The sequence below is a fragment of the Pinus tabuliformis genome, chromosome J, assembly GCF_031772625.1.
Source record: "Pinus tabuliformis cultivar Carrire ecotype Pingquan chromosome J, CPIR1, whole genome shotgun sequence".
In the NCBI taxonomy this organism is placed as follows: domain Eukaryota; kingdom Viridiplantae; phylum Streptophyta; class Pinopsida; order Pinales; family Pinaceae; genus Pinus; species Pinus tabuliformis.
Genome location: NC_142295.1, coordinates 1,105,533,316 through 1,105,549,366, shown reverse-complemented (window position 1 = coordinate 1,105,549,366; position 16,051 = coordinate 1,105,533,316). Strand labels below are relative to the sequence as shown.

Below are 16,051 nucleotides of genomic sequence, written 5' to 3'. Positions count from 1 at the left end.
TATAATATGATGAACAAATGGGTACCTACTTCATATGGATTAAAAAATGCTTCTACTACTTAATGTGAATTACAAGTGTAATCTTAGTTGGATCTCCAATATATCTTAAGCCATATTTTCATTTTATTTTTAGTACTATTAAATGTTATTATGTCCTACCTCATTTTATTATTAGCATTGTAATAAAAATATGCATTTTTCTATAGAATTAGTACTAACATGTAATATTCTTTTTTTTTTCTAGAACGCTATAGGTAATGACCACGAAGATGATGATATAGACTATGTTTAGATTACATCATATATCAAAGATGATGATGATGAGGAGGGCGATGGTATTAGTGATGATTATGTGGATGATATTATCAAGATGGTCAGGATGATGATCATGGAAATGATCATGGATGAGTTTGGCTATGATTTTCATGATGCTAGCTAGCCATGCATTATTTTTTATATTTAGTTGGATGTCTCAATATGGTAATCATACATTTGAATTTTAGTTTATTTGAATAATTATGATGATACTATAGGTACTATCTTTTTACCTTGTGAATATGTTGAAAATTGTTTACAATTTTTTTATGAAGAATTATTGTGTATGATGAGATTCCTATTTTTTTATGGATGTTGTGAATTTACCTTAGCATAATGATATCTATGAAACATTTCTATTTGGTAATCGTAAATTGAATTTTAGTTGATTTGATTAAATATGATGATGATATTATCATTTTTATCTTGCTCTTTTGTATATATTGAGAATTATCAACATTATTTTGATGGAGAATTATTGTGTATGATGATATTACTATCTTTTGATGGATGCTATGAATTTACCTTAGAATAATGGTGTTTATGAAATATTTTGATATGATAATCACACATTTGAATCTTAGTTGATTTGATTAAGGATGATGAGGATATTATTAGTATTATCTTGTTACTTTATATATGTGTTGAAACCTGTCAATTCTTTTTTATGGAGAATGATTATGTATGATGGCATTACTATTTTTGGATGTAATGTTGTGAATTTACCTTGGAATAATGATATCTGCGATAAATGTTGATTTAGTAGCAGTATATGTATATTGAAAATTGTCAATGATTTTTTGATGGAGAATTGTTATATATGAGGAGATGGTCAATTACCCTTAAATTTGTTTACAAATACTAAGTTATGAATTTGAATTGTGATATATTCTTAAATGTGTTATACATGAAAATACCTACTCATCATCTTGGAGGAGAATACTATGTTGTTGGTTGAAATACCCCTTTCTCCTAAACTATATAAGCCTATAATACAAGTTATGTACCACGGGGACTACAATATCCTAATCTATAACAAGTTGTCCTCTTCATCTAACTTTTGTTACCAAAATAATAACCGCCTAAGAAAAAATTAAGAAACTAATAAAATAATGCCATGTAGACAATTTTTTAATATATCATTTTTATTATTCTTTTACCAAAATTACCCAAATAAATGTCCCATTTATCAAAATAACTGTATATGTATTTTATATTTAAACTAATATATTAGCACAAAATTTAATAAAATTTAAATTAAAAAAGCAAATTCAAAATTTAAAGGAAATTTAAATTTAAATTACCCAGATAAACGTCACTATTACCAAAAATAACCATCTACATGTATTTTATATTGAAATTAATTTATTAACACAAGATTTAAGAAAATTTAAATTTAAAAGGAAAATTTAAAATATAAATTTAAGATACTCAAATAAATGCACTTTTATCAAAATAACCATATATTTATATTTTATATTTAAATTAATTTATCAATAGAAGATTTAATAAATTTTAAATTAAGAAAGTAAATTTAAAATTTAAATTAAATTTAGGATTTAGGATGTTATATTTAAATTTATTTATTTAACATGCCATGATTTACCCTTTATTAAAAATATTCTAGATATTCTAACTTTTATAGATTAAGATATTAATTTTATTTTTTATATTTAATATAGTTTTGAGTCACTTGGACAGATAAATTAGGTAAGTTATATTATTAAAAAAAATCCACTGCATAGTCACACATATATGTCTTTTAATTTTTAAAGGATTTTGATTGGCTTACACATTATGAAATGGAAATTCATTGTTAACATTTTAAAATGAAAATTCCTCTAATGCGAAGAAAAATGCTCGAGTTAACTAGAATTTGACACTCTTGTTCACTTTCGGAAACTCATATGGTGGAATGTGATCTCTTTGTCCTCATCTTTAAATTTTTCCTAAAAATAAAAGCATACAAAAGTGGGAAAGAGCCATAAAGCATGGGGAAGCTTTTTCCTAAGCACAAAAGCATCTAAAAAGTGGAAAATGCCATTTTTATATGAGGAAACATTATTCACCCAAAAGCTTTTGCCAAAATTGAAATAATGAAGAATTTGGGAAATCTTCATAGCCTTCACTTTCCTATATATTGGAGGCTTGGCCATTGAGGAAATGATGGGAATTCATGTATTGCCATGCTGCTGAAATCTATATTGAGAGGGAGAGTTTTGAAGCTAGGAGTTGGGGGAGGTGTTGTATGGTTGTAACTTTCCTCCAACTCCTTTATTAATATAGATTATTCGTTCTTCCTTCCATATGCTACTATTCATTCTTTACTTATCCTATTTAACTAATGAATGTATGGGATTTTGGTTTATATTTATTTATTCATTAATCTTTATATGCTTATGATGGTTTCAATTATCAAGATATTATGTTGTGAAGTTTTCTTTGCTCTCTCTCTTGTGTGTAGGACCAAGATTTGGAGATATCTAGGAGCACTTCCCAGCTACACTAAAAACTCCAACAAGACTTGCATGCGAGGACTCACATGAATTCATTCTTATTTTCTTAATCTATACTCTACATCTTGATCTACGAAGAATCCTGAGCACTAAAACAACCTTTCTCTTAATCAGTCTATCTTAGGTTTCTAGGATAAACTGAGAGGGTTTTATGTTCATCTAACCATGCATTAAATCCTACAACAAAATGAGATATAGAAACTGTAATATATTTCACTATGTAATAAATTTGATAAATTGGAAGTAAAAGTAAAACTCTAAACAAGAAGCCAAAAGTGGATGTAACCATCGATGAAAAATTGGGAGTAGAATTGGATGTTAAACTAGCCATTAAAACAAGATGCAAACAATGAGACAAAAGGGGTTTTAAAGTAGAATTAAAAAAGGGTGTAAAACTAGACACAAAGAAGCGAACAAAATAGGGCATACAAAAAGATACCAAATTGGGCGCAAACAAGGATGTAAAAATGGACACCAAAATGAGGATGAAAATAATGGTGTAAAATTGGGATGAAAATTTGGGTGCAAAAAGGATGTAAGAAAAGACACAAAACAAGAAGAAAAATGGGACTAAAAGATGGTGAAACTAAGGATGCCAAAAATGATGCATAACTAGATGAAAATTCAGACTAAAATCTAAGTGAAAAATAAGATGCAAATGTGGACACAAAATGTGGCATAAAAAAGTATGCAAATTTGGATGCCAAAAAGGATGCAAAATTAGACACCAAAAAGGATGCAAAATTGCACATAAAAAATGGTGAAAAATTGGACATAGAAGTAGAAAAAATGGTGTGAAAATAGGCATAAAATGGCTCAAATTTGGATGCAACATTGGATGCAAAATGAGGTGCAACAAATGATTCAAAACTTGGTGCAAAAAAAAATGCAAACGTAGATGAAAAAAATGGCTCAAAATTGAATGTAACATTAGACACAAAATGGGATTCAAAGGTGGACGCAACACATGGTCCAACATAGGGTGAAAATTTAGATGCTCAAAAGGATGCAAAATTGGATGCAAGAAATGTTATTAAAAATGATGTTAAATTGGATGCAACAAATGATACACAATTAGGTGCAAAATAGGATGCAAAAAAGGGAGACAAATGAAATGAAAAAGTGGATGAAAAAAATGGTGCAAAAATGGATGAAAAATTTGGCACTAAATCAGATTCAACATATGGTGCAAAATTAGATGCAAAAAAAGGTGTTAAAAAAGGTAGAAAAATTGATGCAAAAATAGATTTAAAAATAAGTACAAAATTAGAAGAAAAAATGGCATAAGACTAGATGCAAAAACTGGCACAAACTTGATGCAAAAAAGGCACTAAATCAGATGCAAAAGATGGTGTAAAAATCGATGCAAATTATGACACAAAAATAGAAGCAAAGAATGGCACAAAACAGGAAGCAAAAAATGATGCAAAAATAAATGCAAAAAATGGCACAAAACTAGAAGCAAAACCTGTTGTAAAACCAAATGCAAATCTTGGTGCAAAATATGATGCAAAATTTGGCATACAAAAAAGATGCAAAATTTGGTGCAAAAAAGGGTGCTTTAAAAATTGTACAATAGAGCCAGATTTAGCCCCAGGCTGATCATCCCAATGGAGAGAAAGATACACTAAAATCTGGTGCTAAATCTGGCGTAAATTGCCTGTTTTGTTGTAGTGTCACACCACTTTCCTGTGTCCTTCTTTGACTTTGTGGTGTTGTTCTTTTCTTTTGGCTTTGATGGGTTGTCTTGGGTCACCCCGTCTTGGCTTTGTCCTTGTCTCTGCGGTTTAGGGAAGCCTTTCCCATGCTTTGGATTTGTGGATACAAAGTCTTGCTTCTTTTGTTTAAACTTTTGCCCGATCTTGATACCGTATCGGTATGCCGTGCCAAGCGGGGAGATTTCCAGGAACTCCATCTCATCCTGGATATACCTGTGTAGGCAGCCGCAGTATTTGAGTACCAAATTCCACTCAGAATCCTTGATACCCAACTTTGTGCAAAGGGTATGAAAACAATTGGTAAACTTTAACACGTCTTTGTCCCTTCCCTGCTGTAGCATGGTCCACTTTATGTATTTATCGTCATAGCTTCCGACAGGGTAATACTTCTCCTTTATGGCATCCCGGAATGAATTCCAGGTGGGAGCGGTTGAAAACAATGAGTTGGTACCTACATATTTTTTCTCACAGTAGGTTTCCCACTAGCCCTTGACATGGGGGGTGGCTTTGAGAAGAGAAAAAGTAATCTTTTCTCGACCGAAAAAATCATGAACAGAAATATATCCTTCTAACAGATTCAACCATTTATCTATGGCGTGTGCATCTATTTGGCCCTCGAATATGGCGATTTCAAAGTTAACTAGTACCTTAAATGGTGTGGCATTTCCAGAGTAGTTTCTAAATGCGTTGTCCTTGGGTAGCTGCTAAAGGATCTGGGAAAGTTGTCCATCATCACGTTCCTTTATCACTTGAGGGATTCTTCAAGAAATATTTTGATAGGATCTCCTACACCCTCATCTTTCTTTTCATCTGCCATTTGACGTTGTCGGGGTTTGTGAGGCTGATCTTGCAAAGGTTCAACCAAATCGAGCCCTAACTCATTATATCCTGACCTCATTGGGGACATGCAAAGTAAAATAGAAAAAGAGAAGACCTCTCTAATATCGCTGATCCAAATTTAAATAGGAACACAAGAAATTACAGATATAACCATAAATACAGAGATGCAACAGAAATAACACTTCCTTTGATTAATATTAAATAATGAAATATGCTTACAAATAGCATGGAAATGAGACTAGCTTGGCAATGGTAGCTTATCTCTAAGAAGAGATGTGGTGGCTACATGCCTTTGAGCTGCATTACAATGAGGCTCAAGGGCCTTTTTATTATTGAACAATAAGACAAAACCCTAAACAACGAAAACCCTAACCCAAAGAGATGTAACACCAAGAGTTTATGGGCCTTGTTGGGGTTAGTTGGACAACCAGCTTCCTGGGGTCGTGACTTGGTCAAATTATCTCTATTTGACATGCATGATACCCCGTTGGAAAGATCGCTCTGATGACTACAATGTAAAAGACAAATTTGTTTACTAGCTGTTGGCGGTAGATTGCGAAAAAAACATCGTTTGTGGCCTCAAAACGGCTCCAGAAGTTTAGGACCCAAAAAACTACTAAAAATAGTAAACTAAGCTACAATTAAGGAAAATGAAAAACTGAAAGAGACAATTGTGGGGGTCCAAGTGGGATAATCAGATGGAAACCAACATCCACCTGGATCAATCCTCCTCCCTTAGGAAGCAATGTTCCCCATTGCGTTGAGTGCCTACATGAGATGGGGAAACCTTCATTGAACTTTGTCCTTGGTGAGCTATTCTGCAACCTCTGATGTGTCCATTAATGCTGGGAAGCATGGTCAAGGGTAGTCCACATTGAACACTTGGTGTAAGCCAAGGAATGGGGGAATGCTATGCTCAAAACCATTGTTTACCACATCTTTGGTAATGGTGTAAGGACCATATCGGAGTGGTCTGAGCTTCTGATGGGCTCTTGTAAGGCGTTCTTTCTACAAATGCAACTGAACTTTGTCACCCACTTGAAACTTGCGTTGCACTCGATGTTGATCATGTCACTGATTGTGCTTGGCATTTTCCACAATGGAGAGATGATATATCAGCCCATTGGGTAGAGGTGCTCTGGGAGTCAGATCGAACGAATGATTGACCTAATAGTGCAACGGTACCCCTGTGGGTGAGGAGAAGATGTTCCTGTCTTCTTTCATGACCGTATACACCTTCTTCTGCTGCGTGGAGGAACCCTTCCTGGGGGCCATGGATGTGGCTACGATCTTCCCCTTACCTTGAGAGTGAACCAGAAAGAAAATTAATTTCCTAGTCTGGGAGATGATCTTACTGCATTTCCTAGAAGAGATAAAAGAGGTGGCGGTAGGTGGGGCTACCTCTTGTATCCTGTATAATGAATTACCCAAAGAAATAATAACAACATGAGGCCTTGACTCATACACAGCATGTCGCTTCCAAAAGTATGGTTGGCCTAATAATACATCACAAAAGTAAAGAGGTGCAACATAACATAATACCTTATCTGTGAAGGGCTTGATGCTGTAGGGAAGGCGTCACTGCTGGTGGACTCAGAAATCTCATCCTTTGTGAAGCCACCCAATAGTATATGGCTGTGGTTGTTGTGTAATAGGTAGGCCCAACCGCTTCACGACCTCTGCTGAAATGAGGTTCTTTTGGCTGCCACTATTGATAATGAATTGCAGTGGCAAACCCTTCACCCACATTTGTGAGTGGAAAAGACACTACCCATCCTCTGGATATTCGGGCTCACACTACAACAAAACCAGCGATTAGCGTCCCTTTTTACTTCTTTTTTTGCATCTAGAGCCCATTTTTGGTGCTATTTGCATCCATTTATCAAATATGGTGCAAAACTTGACACAAAATTTGCATCAAGTTTTGCACCAAATCTTACACCAAGTTTAGCACCAGGTATTGCAATAGGTTTTGCACCACGTTTTGCACCAAATTTTATGCCAAGTTTTGTATCATCCTTTACACCAGGTTTTGTTCCAGGTTTTGCATCAAGTTTGGCACCTAATTTTGTTTGACATACTTTTGCATCCTCATTTGCATCCACTTTTTGCACCTACACTTGCATCAACTTTTGCATCGACTTTTGCATCCTTTTTTGCATCCTTTTTTAAATCATTTTTTGCATCCATTTTTTCATCCATTTGTGCATCCCTTTTGCGCCAAGTTTTACATCGTGTTTTGTGTCTAGTTTTGCATAAAATTTTGCATCTACTTTTGTTGCATCCACTTTTCCCTCTTGTTTGGCATCCATATTTACATCCTCTTTTGCATCTATTATTGTACCCACTATTGCATCTAATATTTTTGTGCCACAATTAGCGCCTAGTTTGGCACCTCCTTTTGCACCCACTTTTGATTATAATTTTGCATCCACGTTTGCATCCTCATTTGCGTCTAGGTTTTCATCAACTACTACCTCTATTTTTGCATCCTTTTTTGTATCCAATTTTGGACCGGGATTTGCATCGGGTTTTGTGTCTCGTTTTGCATCTACTTTTGCATCGACTTCTATTGCATCCACTTTTGCACACAATTTTGCATCCACTATTGCACCCATTTTAAATTTCACTTTTTGCATCCCTTTTTACATCTTCATTTGCATCATACTTTGATTCTTTTTTTGCATCTATCATTACATCCACTTTTGTTATGCCACAATTTGCACCATGTTTTTCACTCACTGTTGTATCCACGTTTGCTTCCAATTTTGCATCCATGTTCACATCCTCTTTTGCATCAAATATTGCATCTATTTTTGCATCCACTTTTATGTCAGGTTTATGCATTGGGTTTTGCATCTCGTCTTGTATCTACTTTTGCATCTACTTACATTATATCCATTTTTTGCATCCAATTTTGTTTTGCTTGTTGCATCAATGTTTGCTTCCACTTTTACATCCATTTTTGCATCTTATTTTGCATATTTTTTGTCTATTGTTACATCCACTTTTGTTGCACCATATCTTGCGCCTACCATTGCAACCACATTTGCTTCCACGTTTGCATCCCCTATTGCATCCACTTTTGTTTCATCCATTTTTGCATATACTTTTGTTTCCGTTGTTGCATCCACATTTGTTTCACCACAATTTGTGCCAAGTTTTACACCTACCATTGGACCCATGTTTGCTTCCACTTTTGCCTTCATGTTTGCATCCAAGTTTGCATTGACAACTGCATCTACTTTTGCATCCACTTTTGTGTCAGGTTTTTCATGTTGTTGTGCATCTACTTATGTTGTATCCACTTTTCATCCAATTTTACTTCTATTGTTGCCCCCATTTCTATGTTCGCTTTTGCATCCCTTTTCCAACACTCATCATATTTTCTGCATTGATGATATTCCTTATGGCATTGACAATTATGAACAATTGATGACAATGTCAATAATATTGACAATGATGAAAATGAAGATGATGGCGATGACATGAATTGTGATTATGATGATAAAGACGATAGTGGTTACAATGACAATGATGATGATGGCAATGATTATGATGATGACAATGCTAATGACGTTGGCGAATCTTCCCAATTTTAGATGTTGTCATTGTCATAATCATAAGCATTATCTTTGGTGTCATGATCATAATTTCATCTAGGTCATCATAAAAAACAATAATGGCATGAATGATGATGATGCATGATTACAACAATGTCGATAGAAATTACATTAATGATGATGATGGGGATGATAAAAATGACAATGACGATGATAATGGTGGTGATGATGATCATCATCGATCATCTGTCAAAAATAGAGTTGTTATTTCTCTTACGTATATCAATGTGTCCTAAACAACCCTTTTCTAGCACTGATCACATTTTTTGGGTTGATGATATTTCTTACAACATCTACAATTATGAACAATTGCAAACAATGTCCATAATGATGATGATGATGGCATGAATGGTGATTATGATGATAATGTAATGATGGCAATAACAATGACAAGGATGATGGTGATGATGATGACAATGATTATGATAATGAGAATGACCTTACAATCTTATGGATTCGTGAACAATTACTAGTTTCAATACCATCTTCTGGATACGTATTACTATCATACTTTTTAAATTTTCTGTCTCTCTTGAGGTATCTTACTATAATGGTGTTGTCAACACTAGAAAGATATCTTGTTGTAATGGTGGTTCTAATGTTAGCACTAGAAAAGTTTAGTAGGGAGGATGCTACTACAAGAGGAATTCCTTCTAAGTGACTATGGCATTCAAAATGAGGCTTTATGGGCTGCTTGTTAACACATGTTCTCATGCTCATATAAAATTAATGTGAAAAGTTGCTTTAATTGGTTCCCATGCATAATTGATATTGATAATGGGGTGGTATAAAATTGTAATGGGCATATCCGTTAGTTAGTTATGATGGGTCAACAACATTGAAACCATCCAAGTGACATTTCACCTTGGAACAATCGTCACTCGTGCGAAAACACGAAGTTTATGTAAATGAAAGTTGTGATTGTAGTGGAATTAAAACCATCGAGAAATATCAAAGAAGACGCTGCCTACCAGTTTTGAAAGACAACCAAGGCATTGAACAACTATTTGCGTTAGGATGTAGTGAGGGAATCGAAGGAAATTTGGCAGCCCTAAGTTGCCATTACTATTGCCAATCACACATTCAATAGTAACCATAAAAGGTAGCCACATATAAACAGAACTTCGAGGTGTTGACAGTTAGAATCTATTGTAATAGCTTTGACGTATATATAGTTTTGTGTTTAGATGAGAATGAAGTGGGCTTCATCCAGGGTTCGGCTCAATCCTCGTCCATTCCATGCAGTGGTGTTTAATTCGCCAAGCAAGAGAATATTACGTGAGTGTTCAGAGTTAAATCAACAGAAATCAAGGACGTGTGATTGTCAAATTATTGCTCCTCCCTTATGATTGAGCGCTTGATGCGATGGTCATTATCCTTGGGTGATACTTTTATTCCCCATTTTCTATTGAAAAAGTAGCGTTTTTCTGTTCGATTATGATAGGATTGGATGAACGCTGGTTTGGGTGGATGTAAGCCCATGTTTTTTTGTGGTGATCTTCAAATGTCTTGAGGATAAGAAAAAAATCCTTGACCAAGGTCCATGGTTTTGGGGATGAGTTGGTCTTCTAGTGAAGCCATGGTTTCCCAACTTCAATCCTCTCACTATGTTGCCGATGACTACTCTAGTATGGGTAAGATTCCCAGTTTTCCCATTCACTTTACCCATCTAGATCTCTTAGAAAAAGTGGGCAATTTTATTGGAAGATTCGTCAAAGTAGACAGGGAAAGACTTTTGAAAGGCATTTTCACCTATGTTTGCATACGTGTTTAGGTAGATCCCAATGAAGTTTTGTGAGATAAAATTGAGCTCAAGTGGATGGGAATTGTGTATTCCCAACCCATGGACTATGAAAATACAACTTTTTGATATAGGAATTACCAACAAGATAGACACCTTCAAACTGTCTGTCCCTTTCCAATAGGGGCTTCCTCCTTACAGTCATCTAAGAACTCTAGCTGCCGTTGGAGGGATCTTAAGGAAAGAGAGGGATCCAAAATGTAACACCCCTCCCTTGTGTGTCAAACTTTGCAAACCTAAGCTGAGAAAAGCTAGGTATGATGTGTAATATAAAAAGTAAATACATTATTAATAAATTAATCACTTGGAAAAGCGAGACACCAAGAGATGAGATTCTTGCCGAATCACATTGGTGAATGGGAAAGGATAATTCTTTCATGGTAAAGCTTCTCGATTTAATTCTAGATAAGTTGGATGGATTGGAGATAAATATCCATTGAGAAAAACATAAAAGTTGTGCGGGAGAGAAAGGCAATCTTCTATGAGGAAAATCCTCATGGGAGAGAAAGGTGAGCTTTTATGAGATAAGCCTACGCAAATGGATAAAAAGATCCATAGAAGCGAGACACCGCTAATGGAAACCATATCATGAAAGAAGGTATTAAATACCCATTGCATAGATCAATTGGAGGCGGTTGATCCATGGCAAGAAACTCGACTCGGTGGTGAACTGAAGAGTCATTTCTAGGTTGGATAGCGGTGCTTTGTTTTCCAAGTGTCGTTCTCTCTTTTGATCTAGTTTGACTCACTTGCGTGGATTGTTCTGTATGTTGGTTTCTTACCCTCTATGTTATAAATTCCTTAGCATATGAGAGAATTTGCTTGAGTTTTAAATGCACTGCATGTGGCGTTAATGAGATGATTTTATGGATGCACATAAATGAAATTCTAATTACAGTCACAGTATGTGGATCTTATGTAGAATTGGTGTTAACCTGTCTTTTGTTAAGATAGTGAATAGTCGTGCTTGAGCCGCTATGCAAATTTGTTAATTGTGGTTAAGGCTCGACTGTATAAACTATGGTACAAGTTATTTGTGCTATGCATCCAATGCTGCGCTTCTGATTAATTGTGCATAATCCCTAAGATACACATGTTAACGTGTCATGCAACTGTGGCAGACGGATTATTGATTATGTATGATAAATGATTTTGTTTTGAAACGGTAGATCCTATGGTTCGGGTTATCTAATATATGCATTATGCATTATAGGATGAATTGCATCCATTGAGGCATTCTAATTATTTATTCGTATTGCATAAGATATATGTCGGTGGTACTTTCGGCCATTACAATAGGAATATGAACATGCTATATGGCAAAGCTAGTTATTGTAAATGGATGACCTGATCTCCATAAATGTTGGATTGAATCCTCAAAGGAGGGATACTCGAATGCGGGATATTGAATAATATTGATCGATTCCTCCTCTGTGATGTGATGTAGGCATGGGTAGAAGTGCTTGTGTTAGCTTTGTTATGAGGTAGTTGTATATGAACGCGTGTGACAACCATTACATCTAAATTTATTACAAGCTAAAATTAGTAAAGGAAACCAATATGTTGCCTTTAATACTGTGGCTAGGAGGTGTCTACTGAAAGAGGACCCAAAGTTGATCATAATTCATGGAACAAGGTACCAATCAACCTTAAGCACAATGCAAGAATAGGATGAAAACCTTAAGCATGACCACCAACTCATCGAATGGCCTTGAGGCTGCAATATGCAAGAAGAGGATGAAAAACATTGACTTTGAAAGCTTTTACAACCAGAGAACCTTAAAACCCCAACTCCCTCCTTAGGACAAGTGTATTTGAGTTTACCAAGAGTTGGCTTCCAACACACTCAACGCTCAATGCCAAACATGACATGGTACACTAAAACACAAAGACCGTAAAACCATTCAACATATCGACAAAGTACACATTCTTCCTTGAAATACACATTCTAAGGAAACCCACAAATGACTTCTCCTCATTTTGAGGATGGTACATAAGTTAAATTGGATTGCATAGGGATTTCTTAACACAGGGTTCAAAATTATTACAACAATATACTCATTAATCACTAAATATGTCATTTGTAGGAATTGCAGTTAGGTATGGAGGATAACACTCCTATCCATTTTTAAAGCTACACCCAATTAATAAGTTCTCCATGTGCCACAATAAATGAAATTTTTATGACTATAGTGACACATCCCTCGAGATTTCCTTCCACACCAACACTTTTATCCATGAACTAAAGAGTGACTATTTCATTATTATATTATACATACATGTTAATATAAGCATTAAAATTTGTATTCCTTTGTAAAAAATGCTAGTCCAAGAGATACATTTGATCACCTTGTCTTGTATCCAATATCCAATGTTGACCCCTATACCCTTAGATCTAGAGTGAAGGTTTCATTTCTAATGTTGTGTTTGAGCTTAAATTCTAATTAAATATTTGGGTTAGCCAAGGTCATTACTTAACTTAATGGCTTTGCAATATACAATGTATCATATTTTTTTTAAGTTCAATTGGTGAGATATGTCTGGGGGATTGAACTTTCGATCACTTGGATACACAAGGGCTTGCCAACATGCTTTTTTCCAATTGTGCTACTACCCTCAGAAAATATACAATGTATCATATTAACATCCACTTAAACCAAATTGACTTTTGGGACACATGTCTCTTTGATGATGAAGGGAATCCAATTATGTGATGTCAAACACATTCCCTCACAAACACTCACAAAGACCCTACACTTTTTAGGGTTCGAACCTAGGTTGTCTGTTATGAAACCAACTCACAAAAAGATAGAAAAGATAGATCAACAACTTAGAAATCAACTTCTTCGAGGGGGCAACCTCCTTTACATTACACAAAAGAACAATTATTGGATGATACAAATGACAAAGCCTCATTTCTATATATAGGAGTCTAAGGGGTCACAATATAATCAAAGTCAACATAACAATAATAATATAAGGGCACAAAAATAACAATAGTGGGCTTCTATGGGGCACAATAATAACAATATGGGGACAATAAGGGCACAACAATAACAGTAAGGGCCACAATGACACTCGTAATGGGGGAATCACTAGTGTTATAGGGACCTAACATTGTCTATATGGAAACACTGTATAATTTTGAATTTATTTATTGTAGATTTGTACATAGATGGATATTCCTTTCTTTGCATTTATCTTTTAGACTTCTTGCTTTCACCAATTGATTTAGAGCTTATGGAGTCTCAAGTAGCACCAATCCCCTTGCTTCTATTGGATTGAATAACATGATTTCTCTTTTGAAATCCATAATATCTCATTCACATGCTTCCTATTTCTCCCATAAGACTTTAGCACAGACTCCATGATCATGTTTGTGTCCCTCTTAATAACGCACTCCTTGGAAGGAGCCATAACATCTTTTATTAGGACTAAACTTGGATGTCTCTTCTTTCTTGCCCTTTGATTCTTCATTCAATCATACCACCCATCAACTTGTTATTTTTCCATTTTTCTTATAATGACCTTTGTTGTTGGGAAGGTGCCTTTCAAGTATTTTGTCTTTGCATATAGATACACATAAAGTATCATTATTTTAATCTAATGGACGTGGTTGTTAAAATCACCAATATTTAATTAAATATGCATTGTTATACCTTTGCTCAAGTCAACTTCAATTCAAATTCTAACACATGTGTGTATACCCTTCCTTGCTTAGTTTGTATATTGTTGTAAGTCCCCAATATATTTATGTTGGCTTTTGAAAGATCATCTCATCCCAAAATAAGTAGGGGGGATTCAATATTCAAATCCGGCAGAGTGGGGTTGAAGAAATGGATATTGAAGATGGATTCAATTATAGAAACTATCTTTTGAAAAAAGGTTAGTTTTGCCTCCAACTTAGCAGAATTTCATCACATACTTAAAAAGGAAGAGCATGTAAATATTCATGCACACTCTAACATCAACATCAATGGCGATGCCTATCTCATCCATTGTCGTAGCCCAACTGTAGCTTCCACTACCATTAAATGCAAAACCACTGACAAACAGAAACAGACACAGAAGCCAAACGCCGTTATTGATACTTACGAAGGTGTGGCTTCATATTTGCAAGCTTGTACACACATATTCAGATTTGGGTTTCATGGAAATATTTTCTTGCTAAGCAAACTAATAAACCTCTATACAAAGTCGACCGCATGAATTATGCACGACTGGTTTTTGAAAATTCCCCTAAACGGGACTGTGTTTTATGGAATGTGCCCATCAGAGGGTACGCCATGAATGGACCCTGTGAGGAAGCCCTCCTACTCTATTCCCAAATGCGGCAGAAAGGCATACAGCCCAATGAACTCATTCTTCCCTTTATTCTGAAGGGGATGAAGGTTCATCATTTTATAATAAGAGCCGGATTGGATTGCAATCTATTTGTGGGGAACGCCCTTCTTGCTCTATATGCAAAATGTGGAAGTATAGAGAACGCACGCCAAGTGTTTAACAAAATGTGTGAGAGAGATTTGGTGTCATGGAACTCTATGATTGTTGGATATTCTCAGAATGGACATGCCTATGAGGCATTGACGCTTTTCCATCAAATGCTGCTAGAGGAGGTGGTACCGGGTCCTGTTACTATGGTTAGTGTTCTCCGAGCATGTACATAGGTCGAAGCTCTTCAACGAGGTAAGTGCGTGCATAGTTACATGATTAGAAATGAGATTGAGATCAACATCTTTTTAGATACCTCCCTCACAGATCTCTATTCGAAATGTGCAAGTATTGAAATGGCACGTCTATTGTTTGACAAAATGTCTTGACAGAGATGTTGTGGCATGACTGCATGCAGTCAAAACACCCACGAATGTGATGTAGGTTGGCTTCACGCCACTGTGCTCCATTTGAGAAAAGAGCCCAAGAGCATTTTCAGCATGCCCGTTCATACCAAGACCCTCAATAATGTCTTGACCGTTTCAGAGGGGCTATTGCGAGGTTTGCGTAATGGAGTTCGGACAGATTCAGGACGGGGGGGGGTTTTCTGCATTTTAAGACGGTGATTCGAGGTTTTGTTTCTGAAGCATAAAATCTCTGTAGCGAAAATGAAGTCTTCTCTGAGGAAGCTGCGAGGGTTTTCACTCAGCAAACATGGAGTTAAAGAGAAACTGGGCACGGTCTATCACAGCCAGAAGCAGCAGCAGCTGCCACCTCCGGCTTCCCTGGACGAGCTCGTTCAAGCTT

General features: G+C 35.6%; 1 long non-coding RNA gene across 1 annotated transcript; it reads left to right on the top strand.

Moving 5' to 3' along the window:
- Positions 1 to 14,760: 14,760 nt before the first annotated feature.
- LOC149230910 (uncharacterized) lies at positions 14,761 to 16,051 on the top strand. Its single transcript, XR_016247403.1, has 2 exons — positions 14,761 to 15,499; positions 15,663 to 16,051. It is a non-coding gene; the product is annotated as an uncharacterized LOC149230910 (long non-coding RNA).